Source organism: Carassius auratus, unplaced genomic scaffold, assembly GCF_003368295.1.
Source record: "Carassius auratus strain Wakin unplaced genomic scaffold, ASM336829v1 scaf_tig00216729, whole genome shotgun sequence".
In the NCBI taxonomy this organism is placed as follows: Eukaryota; Metazoa; Chordata; class Actinopteri; order Cypriniformes; family Cyprinidae; genus Carassius; species Carassius auratus.
In genome coordinates, this window is record NW_020528711.1 from 292,181 (window position 1) to 307,441 (window position 15,261).

Consider the following 15,261-nt stretch of genomic DNA (forward strand, 5'->3'; position numbering starts at 1 on the left):
ATGAATGAAGACATTTAGTCCCATCTTAGGATGGAGGCTACAGACAAACTTAACGGGCTTGGAGGGAGGAGGAGGCGGCCAAAGAAGGTAAACATGGGCTTCACTTTAAGGACCTGCTCTGTCTTAATGTAGTATCAGAGGATTTAAGTATTTGTGGAAGTTCCTGATGTGAGCTGTTTATGTAAAAATTTCAGTATTAATTCAATACAGTTTGTTTGATAAATGTGTGTCTTAAATAGAGTTTGGAATTGAGTGAGCTGTAGTTGTTGATGATTTATTTTAAATAAACCGGCTTAGATACCCAAGCATTTTAGTACGTTTGAAAAACAACATAAAGGTGTTAGTGTTTTTAATGACTTAATTTTCAAGAGGCTGGCTAATGGACAAGTGGCAGGTCTTGTGTATGTATATTGTCACGGTTCATGAATTCACTCTCTCTCTCGTCTATCGTGTTGTTATGTGTGTGTCTATGGGCATGGTCACTGATCAGCGATGATCAACAGCGCCAGCTGGTTTCAATTGTTTGTGTCCTATATAAGTTCAGTAACTGGTGTTTCATGTTGTCAGATCGTTGTTTCTTCCCGGTATGCTCCCGTACCTGTTTCCTGTGTCCTAGTTCCTGCCTGAGTCTTCCTGTGTCGTCGTCTTGGATCTTCACCTTCTCTGGATTATTCGTTCACCTTCACGAGGATTGCACACTCACCGGGATTCGAGGGATCATCACCGAAGCAAGCACCGTCATCGTTGCCCACCGAGGTCCCTGTGTCACCGTGCCATCAGCCCAGTGTCCGCCCCTGTGTTACCCTGTTTATTTCTGTGACTTTCTGACTTTTTGAGCTTGGTCGATAAACATGCCTTGCGATTACATCCTGTCTCTGTGTTACGTAACAGAACGATCTGACCCATCATGGATGTAGCAGGCGCTTCTACATGGAACGAGTTTGCAGCCCGAAGTATCGCAAGGATGGACACGCAGGTGTCCGAGCTCACCCAGCAGATCCAACAGCTACGAGTCTCCACTGCGCCACCCACACTGCCGAGCCCACCCTCCCCTCCAGAGCCACAGCCGCGGCGAGAACCGAGACTGCCTACACCAGAGGGTTATTCAGGTGAACCAGAATTTTGTAGAGCATTTCTTACTCTGTGCTCTATGTTCAACCAAGAACGATCCAAGGTGGCGTTCGTACTAACGCTATTATCCGGGAGGGCGGCTCTCTGGGGAACGGCGGTGTGGGAGAACCAAGACCCATGCTGCGCCTCGTTCCAGGCACTCTCCGAGGAGATGAGGAGGGTTTTCGATCGGGCGGCGGCGGGTAGGGAGGCGGCCAGACTACTCGCCGATCTCCGCCAAGGTCACGGTTTGGTGTCGGAATATTCCATCCAGTTCCGCACCCTGGCTGCAGAGTGCCGATGGAACGAGGAGGCGCAGTGGGACAGATTCCTGCATGGGTTAGCTGACCGTATCCAGAGGGAGATATACATGCTGGACCTTCCTACTAGTCTCAATGGACTTATTGAATTAGCACTTCGAGTGGATGCTTGCCTTAGCAAGATGGGTCGTTTCCAACAAGACCTTCCGGTTCGCGACATGGAGACCAGACGTCCTGAAGTCCTGGATATGGTCAGTTCCTCTTACGATCCGGAGCCCATGCAGGTGGGGAGAGCTCGGCTTTCCCGGGAGGAGAAGGAACAGCAGAGATCCCAAGGACTATGCCTGTACTGGGGGGGGGGGGGGGGGCCACTTCGTTCACTCGTGCCTGTTTAAAGGACCAAGCCCGGTAGTAACAATGAGGCTACTATCGGGTGGGATCTCCACAGGAAGACCTCATCCTCACCATCATCAGCTACTCTCCTTCCGGTAAGACTAAGGTGGGCAACCAACACTCATGACCCCCGGGCTTTATTGGATTCAGGGGCGGAAGGTAATTTTATTGATGTTGAACTGGCTCACCACCTCCACGTTCCTATCACCCCCCTTACACACCAGATTTCTGTCAGTGCTCTTAATGGACAACAACTTCCTAACATTACTCAAACTACAGAACCCATCACCCTCATCACGTCTGGCAACCACACTGAGACAATAACATTCCTACTCATGCATTCACCCCTGGCACCTATTGTACTCAGACATCCTTGGTTTACACGTCACAATCCCAGAGTTGATTGGGGGCACAATTCCATCTCCATGTGGAGTAACGATTGTCATAAGTCCTGTCTAGTGTCTGCTTGTTCGTCTGTACCTGTGTCTGTGTTCCAGGAGGAGGAGGTGAATTTGTCTAACGTGCCCAGGGAGTACCAGGACCTGAGAGAAGTGTTCAGTAAGTCTTGTGCTGCTTCTCTTCCTCCTCATCGTCCCTATGACTGTGACAGTTATATTCACTTTCTGTTCCAGAGAGGGAGGCTATGGAGAAATATATTTCTGATTCTCTAGCATCCAAATTCATTAGACCTTCCATCTCCAGCGGGGGCAGGGTTCTTTTTTGTGGGGAAGAAGGATGGGTCTCTGCGACCGTGCATTGATTATCGAGGGTTGAACAACATCACGGTAAAGAATACTTATCCATTACCGTTGATGTCTTCAGCTTTCGAACGGTTGCAGGGAGCATCCATCTTCACTAAACTGGATTTACATAACGCTTATCATTTGGTCCGCATAAGAAAGGGAGATGAATGGAAGACTACATTTAATACCCCCAGAGGGCACTTTGAATACTTGGTTATGCCCTTCAGGCTATCCAACTCGCCCGCGGTCTTCCAAGCACTCGTCAATGATGTGCTGAGAGATATGGTTGATCAATTCATATATGTTTACCTGGATGATATATTGATCTTTTCCTCTTCTCTCCAGGAACACATTTAGCATGTCAGACGAGTGCTTCAGAGGTTGCTAGAGAATGGGTTTTTTGTCAAGGCGGAGAAATGCGTTTTTCATGCACAGTCCGTCCCGTTTTTAGGGTACATCGTCTCATCTGAGGGAGTGCGTATAGATCCTGACAAGGTTAAGGCTGTGATAGATTGGCCAAGTCCAGATTCCCGTAAGGCCCTACAGAGGTTTCTGGGATTCGCCAATTTTTATCGAGGTTTTATTCGTAACTTCAGCCAACTAGTCGCTCCTCTGACCGCCTTGACCTCCCCCAGAACGACGTTCAGGTGGTCCGATACAGCGGAGGCTGTATTTGCCAAACTCAAGAGTCGCTTCGTTTCGGCTCCCATCCTCGTTGCCCCTGATCCATCATGTCAGTTCGTGGTGGAGGTCGATGCGTCAGAGGTGGGGGTAGGAGCAGTTCTTTCCCAACGTTCTTCCACAGACGATAAGATTCACCCTTGCGTGTTCTTTTCTCATCGTTTATCACCTGCTGAACGCAATTATGACATTGGTAACAGAGAGTTATTGGCAGTCAAGTTAGCACTGGAGGAATGGCGGCACTGGGTAGAAGGGTCAGGGGTACCTTTTATCATTTGGACTGATCATAAGAACTTAGAATATATCAGAACTGCTAAAAGACTCAACTCTAGGCAGGCTCGGTGGGCACTTTTTTTGGGCCGTTTTGACTTTTCTCTTTCGTACCGCCCGGGTTCCAAGAACATCAAACCCGATTCTTTATCTCGCATTTTTGACCATTCTGAATGCCCGTCCACTCCCGAATGTATTTTACCTGAGACATTAGTGGTCTCCACTCTCAGATGGGAGATCGAATCGAAGGTCATGAAGGCCTTAGAAGGGGTAACGCCTCCGCCCGATTGCCCACCGAACCGGTTATTTGTGCCTGAGGATTATCGGTCCGAAGTCATTCAGTGGGGTCATTGCTCCAGTATAGCTTGTCATCCAGGAGTTAATCGTACCAGTTTTTTGGTTAAGCAACGATTCTGGTGGCCGTTAATGGCTCGTGATATCCGTAGTTTTGTTTTGGCTTGCTCTGTTTGTGCCACTGGTAAGATGTCCAACCGACCCCCTGATGGGTTACTACAACCGCTGTCAGTCCCTTCGAGACCCTGGTCCCACATCGCTCTAGATTATGTTACCGCCCCCCCAGGGCAAGACTGTCGTTTTGACGGTTGACCGGTTCTCGAAGGCGGCTCATTTTATCGCCTTACCCAAATTACCGTCAGCCAAGGAGACAGCGGTTGCTGTCATAGATCACGTCTTTCGTTTACATGGCCTCCCGATGGACGTGGTCTCCGACAGGGGTCCCCAATTTGTGTCCAAATTTTGGCAAGAATTTTGTAGATTATTGGGGGCGATGGTTAGTCTCTCTTCGGGGTTTATCCCATAAGCAATGGTCAATCAGAGAAGCCCAACCAAGATCTGGAGAGAGTATTGCGATGTTTGGTTTCCAAGAATCCTTCCTCTTGGAGCCAACAACTTTCTATGGTGGAGTACGCACACAACTCGTTACCAGTGTCAGCTACGGGCCTTACTCCGTTTGAGTGTAGTTTAGGTTACCAGCCACCAGATTTTGCCAGTACGGAATCCGAAGTCGCGGTCATCTCCGCTCACGCCTTCGTCCAGAGGTGTCACCACACTTGGACTAGAGCCCGTGAGACTCTTCTCCAAGTGGGGGCGCGCGCCAAGGCCGATCACCACCGGTCAAAGCCTCCCGTATACGTCGTTGGTCAAAAAGTGTGGCTTTCAACTAAGAACATTCCTCTCCGCTCCGTCTCTAATAAACTTGCTCCCAAATTTATTGGCCTGTTTCCTGTCACCAAGATCATTAGTCTGGTGGCAGTCTGCCTCAAACGTACAGGAGAATTCACCCCGCCTTCCATGTATCTAAAATCAAGCCTGTGTTTTGGGCACCCATTAATCCGCCTGTCCCGGTTCCTTCCCCACCGCGTCTCGTTGATAGGGAACCCACTTATTTGGCAGATTTCAGTACCTGGTGAACTGGGAGGGTTACGGTCCGGAGGAGAGAAGTTGGGTTCCTGCTAGAGACATTCTGGATCACTCTCTGATCGATGTTTACAATCGTCAGGGAACGCCAAGAGGCGTTCTTAGGGGAGGGGGTACTGTCACCGTTCATGAATTCACTCTCTCTCTCTCTCTCGTCTATCGTGTTGTTATGTGTGTGTCTATGGTTTGGTCACTGATCAGCGATAATCAGCAGCGCCAGCTGGTTTCAATTGTTTGTGTCCTATATAAGTTCAGTAACTGGTGTTTCATGCTGTCAGATCATTGTTTCGCCCCGGTGTGCTCCCGTACCTGTTTCCTGTGTCCTAGTTCCTGCCTGAGTCTTCCTGTGTCGTCGTCTTGGATCTTCACCTTCTCTGGATTATTCGTTCACCTTCACGAGGATTGCACACTCACCGGGATTCGAGGGATCATCACCGAAGCAAGCACCGTCATCGTTGCCCACCGAGGTCCCTGTGTCACTGTGCCATCAGCCTTGTGTCCGCCCCTGTGTTACCCTGTTTATTTCTGTGACTTTCTGACTTTTTGAGCTTGGTCGATAAACATGCCTTGCGATTACATCCTGTCTCTGTGTTACGTAACATATATAGTGTTTTTATGTCTGTCTGTTTTTTCCCGTGGGCTGGTTCCTTGATTTTGCAAAGGCATGCTGAATGGTTTTGATTTTACGAGGTCTGTGTGTTGAGGTGAAGATGGGTGTGTGCGTTCAAGAGAAGTGCTGAGCCGGTTTCTCCTCTAGATTTGTATTGTTACATGGAAATCTCTCTCTCACTCCACTCCTTGAGAAGTCCGTACAAGGACTGCTCATCCGCTGATTACAGTGATTTGACTGACAGGTGCCCAACCAATCTGTCTTTTGTTTCTTCCATTGTTATTTTCCTTTGAATCAGGTTCATGTTTAGTCAGACTTTCAAAACATTTGATTTCCAAATGATACAGTATAGATGTTGTATTGCTACTCACAACAATTACATACAAAAATTATCAAAAATACAACATACAGAACATATGGAGGGCCTTTTTAAATAGTGTAGAATTAAGACTGTTGTGAGTGATCGTGTGCAACTGTTGTGAGTGTAATCATTTCAAAAGCATTAAGCAACACCTTTGTTCCATGTGTCTGACATTGAGAGAGGGGTGAGTCTGCTGCCCTTTGTGTATGCTTGGGTATGCTCTACACATATCTGTCCAATAAAATAAACAATATTATTGTTTACCACAATATTTTTAGCGAACCTTAAAATGAAAGTGTGTGTGTGTGTGTTTGTCTCCACAAGTACAACCTACATTGGGGGCACCAATCAATAGTCCTCATGAGGAAAATAGCTAAATAAACATACTAAATAATGTTAAAATAAAGCAAATAATGATACAAAATTTAATTTACCCACAATTCAGTGAATTTTTTTGTTAAATATGGTATTGTAGCACTGTCAAAAAGGGCCTTTGAGCTGAAGTAGCAGCGCTTCAGCAATGTGGTTTGGCTTTCATGCTTGAACTCAGGAAGGCAATGAGGGCTCATGCAAGATCAATGATGTTTGCATTATTGATAGACTGTCTCCCCTTCTAACCCAGCTCCACTCGGGTGGTGCTGGATGGGGTGGCAAAGAGCGATGTAGGCTGACTGAAGTTTATTCTAAGCAGGAATTTGTTAAGCAGGCATCTGTTTCTTTGCTGACTATACTAATGAGTGAGCCGGACAGATTTTGTTTTGGACTGATTTTTTTTGGGGGGTAAATCTTATTTTAAAGCGGGGGTGAAATGCTCGTTTCCCTCAATATCCTGTTAATCTTGAGTACCTATAGAGTAATACTGCATCCTTCATAACTCCAAAAAGTCTTTAGTTTTATTATATTTAGAAGAGAAAGAAAGTCTGTACCGTTTTTTCTCGGAAGTTAAAGAATGGGCGGAGCTAAAGAATCACAAGCGCGAGTAGGCTTTTGCGTTGAAAGTCTGGAAGCTGTGACATTACCGTGAGGAAAAAAACATCGTCCAAAACAAACCATGGCTAACAGTCAGATTCAGCCGTATATTTATGAACCAGAATCAGATCCAGAGGCTGAAATTGAACAAGTGTAGCAGCAGCAACGACTACAGCAGGACGTCTCTATGTAGTATGTATTGAAACTGTATATATTTGCTTAGCGGTTTTCGAGAATGACTAAGCTCCACTTTATGTCGTCGTTTTTTTTTTTTTTTTTTTTTTTTTAAGGTGTACATGTGGAAAGTGCAGTTTGATGACAACATCACATGAAGGAGTATTTTTGGAACAACTGGCAAGCCTTGAACATGTGTTGTCAATCATGTCAAGCTAGCCTGGCTGATGGAAAGTTCAGATGGAGGCACGACCAGATATTTGTCGAGCTGGCTACAGCTTCACCATAATTTTTACTCCTTTTCCAGGTGTCGTTCTCTCGCTGTGTCCGTCTGTGGCCAGGAAAGCCCACTGCTTTTACCACAAAATCTTGTAGATAGAGGAAAATCCAGTTACCTATCAAAGCCACCCAGAAACAAAGACAAAGTGAACATTGTGCAAAAATCACAGTAGAATCAACAATGATAGGCCTAGTAAATTTGTATTGCCTTAAATGTGATACTTTCACTTAAAGGAAAAATACACTAATTTAATTAAAAAGGTAATGTAAGTCACACAGTCAAGTTTATGTGTGCATATGGGGGTGTGAATAAGGAAAAAATAAAGATGAAACAGTTTTGGAGAGGATGTAGATTTGGGGGGTTGGGTGGAAAGGAGAGAGAGAGAGAGAGTATGATAAACAGAGACTCTATTTACTGTTAAATAATCAATTATGAACTTTCTGTTATCTAAGGAAGAGCTATGGAAGCTGAAACAGTTACAAAAGTGTCAGACTGGAATCTTTGACCAAGATCCTGGAAACTTTCTCCTAATGTCTCCTCAAGTCTTTTCCATTCCCTCCATATTCTTTTTTGTTCAACCATGCCACACAATGTCTCCACATTAGTTATTTTTTTTTTTCTTTTTATGTTCTTTATGTTCTTGTTATCAGTATAAAAAACAAAAGTTGAAAATATAAATCAATATCCAAATTTAATGAACCATGCCTTTGTGAGCTTCAGGCTGTACTGAATAATGGACCAATCTACCCCTTTAGGATTTTATCAATTATTCATGAGAGAAAGAGAATTCGGTTGGTTTACTATTTGTGTCTGATTGTTAGGGAGAGAACTGACCTGTGTGGTGGAGCAGATGACATTTTGCTGATTGATTTTCCACAAATGCGTTTGAATACTTTTCAGATGGTGATTCGCTTTCACTAAGTTTTGGTGATTTCCTGTCTGATGCTTTAAACAAACCTGTCTGCTTTTTGGCAGGCAGAAAGGAATATAGTTACCCCCAAAACAAAAATTCTGTCATCATGTACAGACCCTTATGATTTTTGATACCTTAGCAGAATGCTCTTTTCTATACAATGATAGTAAACAGTGAACACAGCTGTCAGGCATGGTTTTCAGTAAATAACATCTTTAAATTCTGTCTATTCCACACACAAAGGTTCAGAGCATTTCAGAACATTGTACACATTGATAATGCTAATAAGTTTTGATTTGTCCATAATCACATAATACATATTATTGTATATATAGTTTAATAAATTCATCATGTAGCTATTTGGAATGGAGTTGGAAACAAGCTGTAAAGAGTTGCATAAGGCTCTGGTCTGTTCAACAGCACAGTTCGTCCCCTGGGCTGTTATTGATTTTGCTCCAAGCTTACAAAACGACACAGGCTAATAGAATCTGTAGGAGGATCTCTGTATAGGATTTCCATTGGTTTTCCCCACAGCGCATCGAAATTGACTCCCTTTAGAGACCTTAATAAACTCCAAACTGTAATGTCACATCCCTTTTATTGCAAAATAATAAATAAACACATTGAAATGAGCTTAAAATCATGTCCCACCCCATTGTCAATAATTTTAATGGTACACAGTATGCTTGTTTCATAGGGAAATATACTGTAACATGGCATTGTTGAGGAATTCCCTTTGTGTGTGGCTTTGAGAAATAAGGTCTGAGATGACAATTATGAACTGTTGTAACAAATTTGTTAAATCAAATAAATGAAGTCTTTATTGCATTGACCTTTTTTTGTATGGTGCAGTTAAAGGACTTTTATTATGAAGTTAAATTGGAACCCTATAAAGACCGACACCTTTCCGCTATTTAAGTGTGTGTGTGTGCTTTGTGATGGACTCAGCCTGCAGTTTGTGCCATCTTTCACTTCCTTTTAAATTGTAAAAAAAGAGAAATCTTTCATCACAGAATCAAATCTCATGTTGACAGTTCAGGCTGGAGACACATTACTCAACCATCTGAAACATTAGAAGATTGAGCTCAACACATTTAAAGACTGTTTCCATTGACCGGGACAGATTCTAGTCTTTAAAATTCAGAGAAGATCACAAATCTAATGACTTACCGTATTTTCCGGACTATAAGTCCCACTTTTTTTTCATAGTTTGGCTGGTCCTGCGACTTATAGTCAGGTGCGACTTATTTATCAAAATTAATTAATTGATTAAGAGAAATGAACTAAGAGATATGAACCAAGAGAAAACATTACCGTCTACAGCTGCTTAGTGCTCCTGTAGTCTACACTGAAGACATAGAGCGCCCTCTTGCGGCTGTAGACTGCAATGTTTTCTTTTGGTTCTAAATAAATGCAACTTATAGTCCAGTGCGACTTATATATGTTATTTTCCTCATCATGACGTATTTTTTGACTGATGCGACTTATACTCAGGTGTGATTTATAGTCCGAAAAATACGGTAATCAGTCCACTACATAACACACTTTATGACTGGTCAGGCACAACTGAAAATTTTGGTGAACTAACAATATATCATGATAATCAACTGCACAAGATCTTGAACCAAAACAAACAGTGACATCAACAGACAGCTGTCGCTTACTTGCAGTGTCATTTGTAAAGAAAAAAAAAGAAAAAACGTACTAAAACCTTAACTTACCATCACATAAACCATAAACTCCTGGTTGATTAACTAAGAACTTTCTTACTCGCAGTTATCAGTTCCAAAAACACAGCTGGGGGTATGTTGAGTCAACTTAATGGCCACATACACATTCGGTTGTCAATTCACATTTTAGTGCTTTATCCTGTTCAATTAGATGACCCTTAAAGGGGTCATATAATGCCAATTTTTCACAGGTTTTATGATTCTTTAGGCTCTTAATGAAAAGTCTGTAACATAGTTTGTTTAAAATTTCTCAATGGTAGTGTAAAAATTTTTTTTACACTGTCAAAAACAGCTCTTTTCAAAACACAATGATTTGTGGAATTCTCCTTTAATGTTAATGACCTCTGCTGACCCTGCCCCTCTTTTACTGCTCTTGAGCGATTGTTATTCTTTAGCCACATTCATAGTGAAACTGGTACAGCTAATTAGCATATTCGTAAAGACGATTTGAAATGATTCATTAAAATACATTATACTCACTGCTTCTGTAGATGAGGCTGGATCATGAATGATTCACGCGAACATAAATGTATTTAAGTAGATTAAGGGCGCATTTCTTTCAGATCCAAACATAAGTTAATCCTCAGCGATTTCAGTCGCTCAGATGTCATTAGTAAATGACTACTACTATGTTCATTATTACATCGAACAACAAAACACCTCAATCACTTAGGAGTCATGCTTGTCTGCATCTTGGACTGATGACAGCTCACTCAGGGCGGGTCTGTCCAATCTGAGCTGAAACGCTGCTGTCAATCAAAAAATCATGGGAGGGGCCTCCGACCAAAATCAGCGATTTTCCTACCCGAGTTTACTGTGCATGTGCACATCAATATCGCGTCCTTTTTCGCATGCTAAACAACGATAATTAATTTATCTGCATTACTGTAAGGGTAGGTGTAGGGCTGGGGTAGGTGTAAACTTTAATAAAAATGGAATCTAATTGGTAGAAAAGAATATTTATTGTTGGTTTCCTGTAGCTGTATCCCTTCTAGCTACAACGTGAATATAACATGTAATTACTGTATTTGCATTACTGTAAGTGTAGGTTTAGGGTTGTGGTAGCGCAAATTTTACATTTCTTTAAAAAGAATTAAGACAACAGAAAGTATGATTTGTTTTCTTTATTAGAATTTCAAAACATTCCCCTGACAGTGTTGCATAAGCAATGTACTTTTCTGAATATCAGTATGCCTATGTGTGGGAGCACAAATGTGCTACTTATTTGAAAAAGTATCTCAGATATTTACATATTTGTAATATGTAGGGTAGAGACTGACTAAGCAAGTGTGATTAACAGCATTTAATACAGCATTCATTCTTCAGGTCAAAATCATATTCATAATCAGAAACTTTAATCAAACTCTAGAAGAACTAGAGCAATGTTCATAAAAGAGAGATTTCACACATGCAAATAAATGAAAAAATCAGACAGGGCTTTGCCTTGCTTTTCCCCCCTCTCTTCTCTCGGTCAAGCCAACTATTGTTTCGAACATAATATAGGACATAATATCACTGAAAGAGATTTTGGCTCAGGGTTGGTAAGATTTAAGGGCTATAAACCACACAAATCCACTGCAGTGGATCTTAATCCTTTTTGATTAACAGGCTTGTCCAAATTTAATCTGCACTAGTTTTAGACAAGAAGCTAATACTGAGGAACCTTTCTTTTGGAGAGAATAACAGAAAATGGTGTGAATTTGCCCCTCTGCACTGATAGTTTGGACATTGGACATCGCCTTTTGAGATGGTGTGTGTACTTCCCTTAGGGCTTTTTTGTCACATACCTGTACTAAGATCTGATTCTGGGTCAGTTGAAGACTCCACTAATTCTAGCCTCTTAATCCTCTAAGGATTTTTTTTTTCCTGCAAGCATCTCAGTGTTTGTGTGTGTGTGCGTGCATGTAATCACAGTGTACTACTTTTAACCTGGCGCAGAGTAATCCATCTATCCACGGTGACTGTTCTTCAGTAGACATCCTCACAAACCCTTGTTCCCTATTTTTATTTTATTACTCCAGCATTCCTGTTTTTGGATATACCTAATTGAAACCACTCAAAAGCACCCATGAGTGTTAGAATTTCAAACGATTTGAAAGCATTGGAGAAAGCTTGTGAGAAACGAAGGCACTCGCGTGAAAGGGCCGAACGCAGGTGTAAGGTAATGCAGGCATCGGCATTTTCCATCTCACCTTATCTCCACCAGAGCACTATGGATACGGGCCCTCAAAAAACCTCCTGCATCCTCCCATCCAACCATTCATCAACTATCCATCAGCGTTCAAGTCTGACTTAAGATGCACCTGCCTAAGAAAGAAGAACATTATTTTTCAAGCAGGCTGCAATTAAAGCAGATGCATTTATTTATTTATTGATTGTGATCATGTAGTACTTTAATTAATAGTTTAAATGGATAGCTTTTTCATTTGTCACTATTTATAAGTTAAAGCCTGTAGTTTATATTCATACCACTTCAACTCTCTAATGCATGATGTTCACTACAGTATTCATCTTTCGGTTCTTTAAAAGCCTTTTTTTTTTACATTTTCAGGCAGATGTTACACCCAAACCATGATATTTATGAATACTGTAGTTCATGCATCAGAAATATGTATGTCATTTTTTTTTTTAATCTCTTTCACATCCCTCTGAATCTGCACACATACTTTTCTGGCATTCTAATGCACTGCATCCAGTTATAATCATTGCCTATTTGTTGATGCAACACATTTTTTGCATCTTTACAGTGCTCCTGCTATCCACCCAGTGCTGTGTTGTGTGAGAAACCAAAATGGTTTATCTGCATGTAACAAAGAGAAATCAAAGACATGTCTTAGTACTGTAGTCAGCACAGAAGTGTAATAGAACAGACTTGGCACTTAGAAGCAATGTGTGTTTGGTGTATCTATCATGCTTTCTTGTTGTGGAAGCACAGAGAGTGTCTGTTAATGCATCTTAATATGTGAGCATTTGAGTGTATTTGACACTGTCTTTTAGGGGTGCTCCGATCACGATTGGCCGATCGTTATGCGCATCTAGTCAGTAAAGCCGGTTCTCTAATCAGCGGTTAATTCCATCAGGTGCGTGATTTCAAATAGAGCAGCTGTTACTACACATAGCCATTGTTAATAGAGTAGATGCGCAAATCCACTTCATTTTCAGCGTTTTTTGGTGCATCTTCTCAGTTAACAACAGCTCTGTGTAGTAACAGCTGCTCTATGTGAAATCACGCACCTGATGGAATTAACGGCTGATTAGAGAACCGGCTTTACTGACGAGATGCGCATTAACGATCGGCCGATTGTGATCGAGCACCCCTACTGTCTTTAAATAATTACTGCCCCTAGAGAATCTGTTCTTTGTTTCCAACGAGATGCTGTAAAACATGGCCACTTTAGCAATAAAAACCTTTATGTATCAGCAGACACAACATAGAATTTATAAGAAGTGTGAAAGCATTATGTCCAGAAATGATGTTCATATTAGGACCAGCTATGCATTGTAGTCCTTCAAATGTTTTGTGAGCAAAATTGTACTGTGTAGGTCATCAGTCTTGATGAAATATGGCAAAAGTAATTGGTCTATGAACAAACTTTTTTTTTTCTGCACAGTTGTGATCAGCATAATTGACTATATAGTACTTCACTGTGCTGAGGAAAGTGAAATGGTGTAAAGTTTTTGCTTAATGGTGCTCTGACTGAAATGCAGGATTTGAAATTAAAATTTGTCTATGCAGTAATGAAAACAAATAATCCTAACATACACCCTAACCTTAACCTTAGTAAAGTGTTGCTACACTCTAAGAAAAAGTTACAAACTATTACTGGGGTAGTAACCTTTCATCAACCTTGATGTAGGGAGCAGAATGAAAATTGTATGTAAGGAAAATTTTGTTTATAATGATGACAATCTGACAATCAATGTCTCTTTACACTACACTATTATGTGGTTTGTGGTTATCTGAAGTGGATGGACCTTCAAATGGGCTCTTTGTTGAATGGGCTCCATGCTAAAATATTTCACTGAATGGGAAACATTTTAGCCAAAACAGCTGGTCTATTATGTAGAATAGGAAAACTTTCACAAGTTCCAAACACACACACACACACACACACACACAAACATGCACACCAAGAAATGGCAACTCAAAGGACATGTAAAAGAATGACAAATTAATTGTATCATTGATCATGAAGGTTAAATCAATAAATTGATCAATACACACATACTGTATGTAAGCATATAAAAGCAGATATACAAGCACATAAGTAACTCTTTTTTTATCTTACAAAAGTTTTATAAACAAGTAATACTGAGTAACTTATTGTAATGTGAGCAAATAAACTTGAATGTTCTTTACATCCCACCCACAACTCTGATATCAGAAATACTCAAATCGGCATGTTTGTTTAATGTTAATTGGATAGAGCCACTTTTGTTAACACAATTCTTGGGGTGGACATTGGAACACTGAATGCTGATAATTATTATTATTATTATATTTTTTTTTAAAATTTGCTTAAATTAGGACTACATTGTATGTGACAATTATGATGATTTATTATGTATAGATTTATGATTAATATAAATGGTAAATTAATAAATAGGGCCTTACTTGAATTATCTACAAACCCGATTCCAAATAAAATTGGGACACTGTACAAATTGTGAATAAAAAAGGAATAGAATAATTTACAAATCTCATAAACTTATAGTTTATTCACAATAGAATATAGATAACATATCAAATGTTGAAAGTGAGACATTTTGAAATGTCATGCCAAATATTGGCTCATTTTGGATTTCATGAGAGCAATTTATTAGGTAAATTGGCAACAGTATAAAAAGAGCTTCTCAGAGTGTCAGTGTCTCTCAGAATCAAGATGAGCAGAGGATCACCAATTCCCCCAATGCTGCGGCGAAAAATACTGGAGCAATATCAGAAAGGAGTTTCTCAGAGAAAAATTGCAAAGAGTTTGAAGTTATCATCATCTACAGTGCATAATATCATCCAGAGATTCAGAGAATCTGGAACAATCTCTGTGCATAAGGGTCAAGGCTGGAAAAACATACTGGATGCCCATGATTTTCGGGCCCTTAGACGGCACTGCATCACATAAGCCCCTTTCACACTGCATGTCGGACCCGGCAAATTGCCGGAACATTGCCGAGTCGCCTTCTGTGTGAAAGCAACCACGTCCCGGGATTGATTCCGGCATTGAACCCGGGTCGGGGACCTAGTAACATTGCCGGGTTCAACCCAAGACAAGCTCTGTGTGAACAAAAGCCAGATCTAATGCCGTGTCTCTTTTACTGGCTGTTTTGAAAGA

At 41.3% G+C, this 15,261-nt stretch overlaps 1 pseudogene; it reads left to right on the plus strand.

The window, feature by feature from the left end:
- The window catches only part of LOC113098909 (ankyrin-3-like), a 42,889-nt pseudogene continuing 27,628 nt past the window's right edge, over window positions 1-15,261 (plus strand).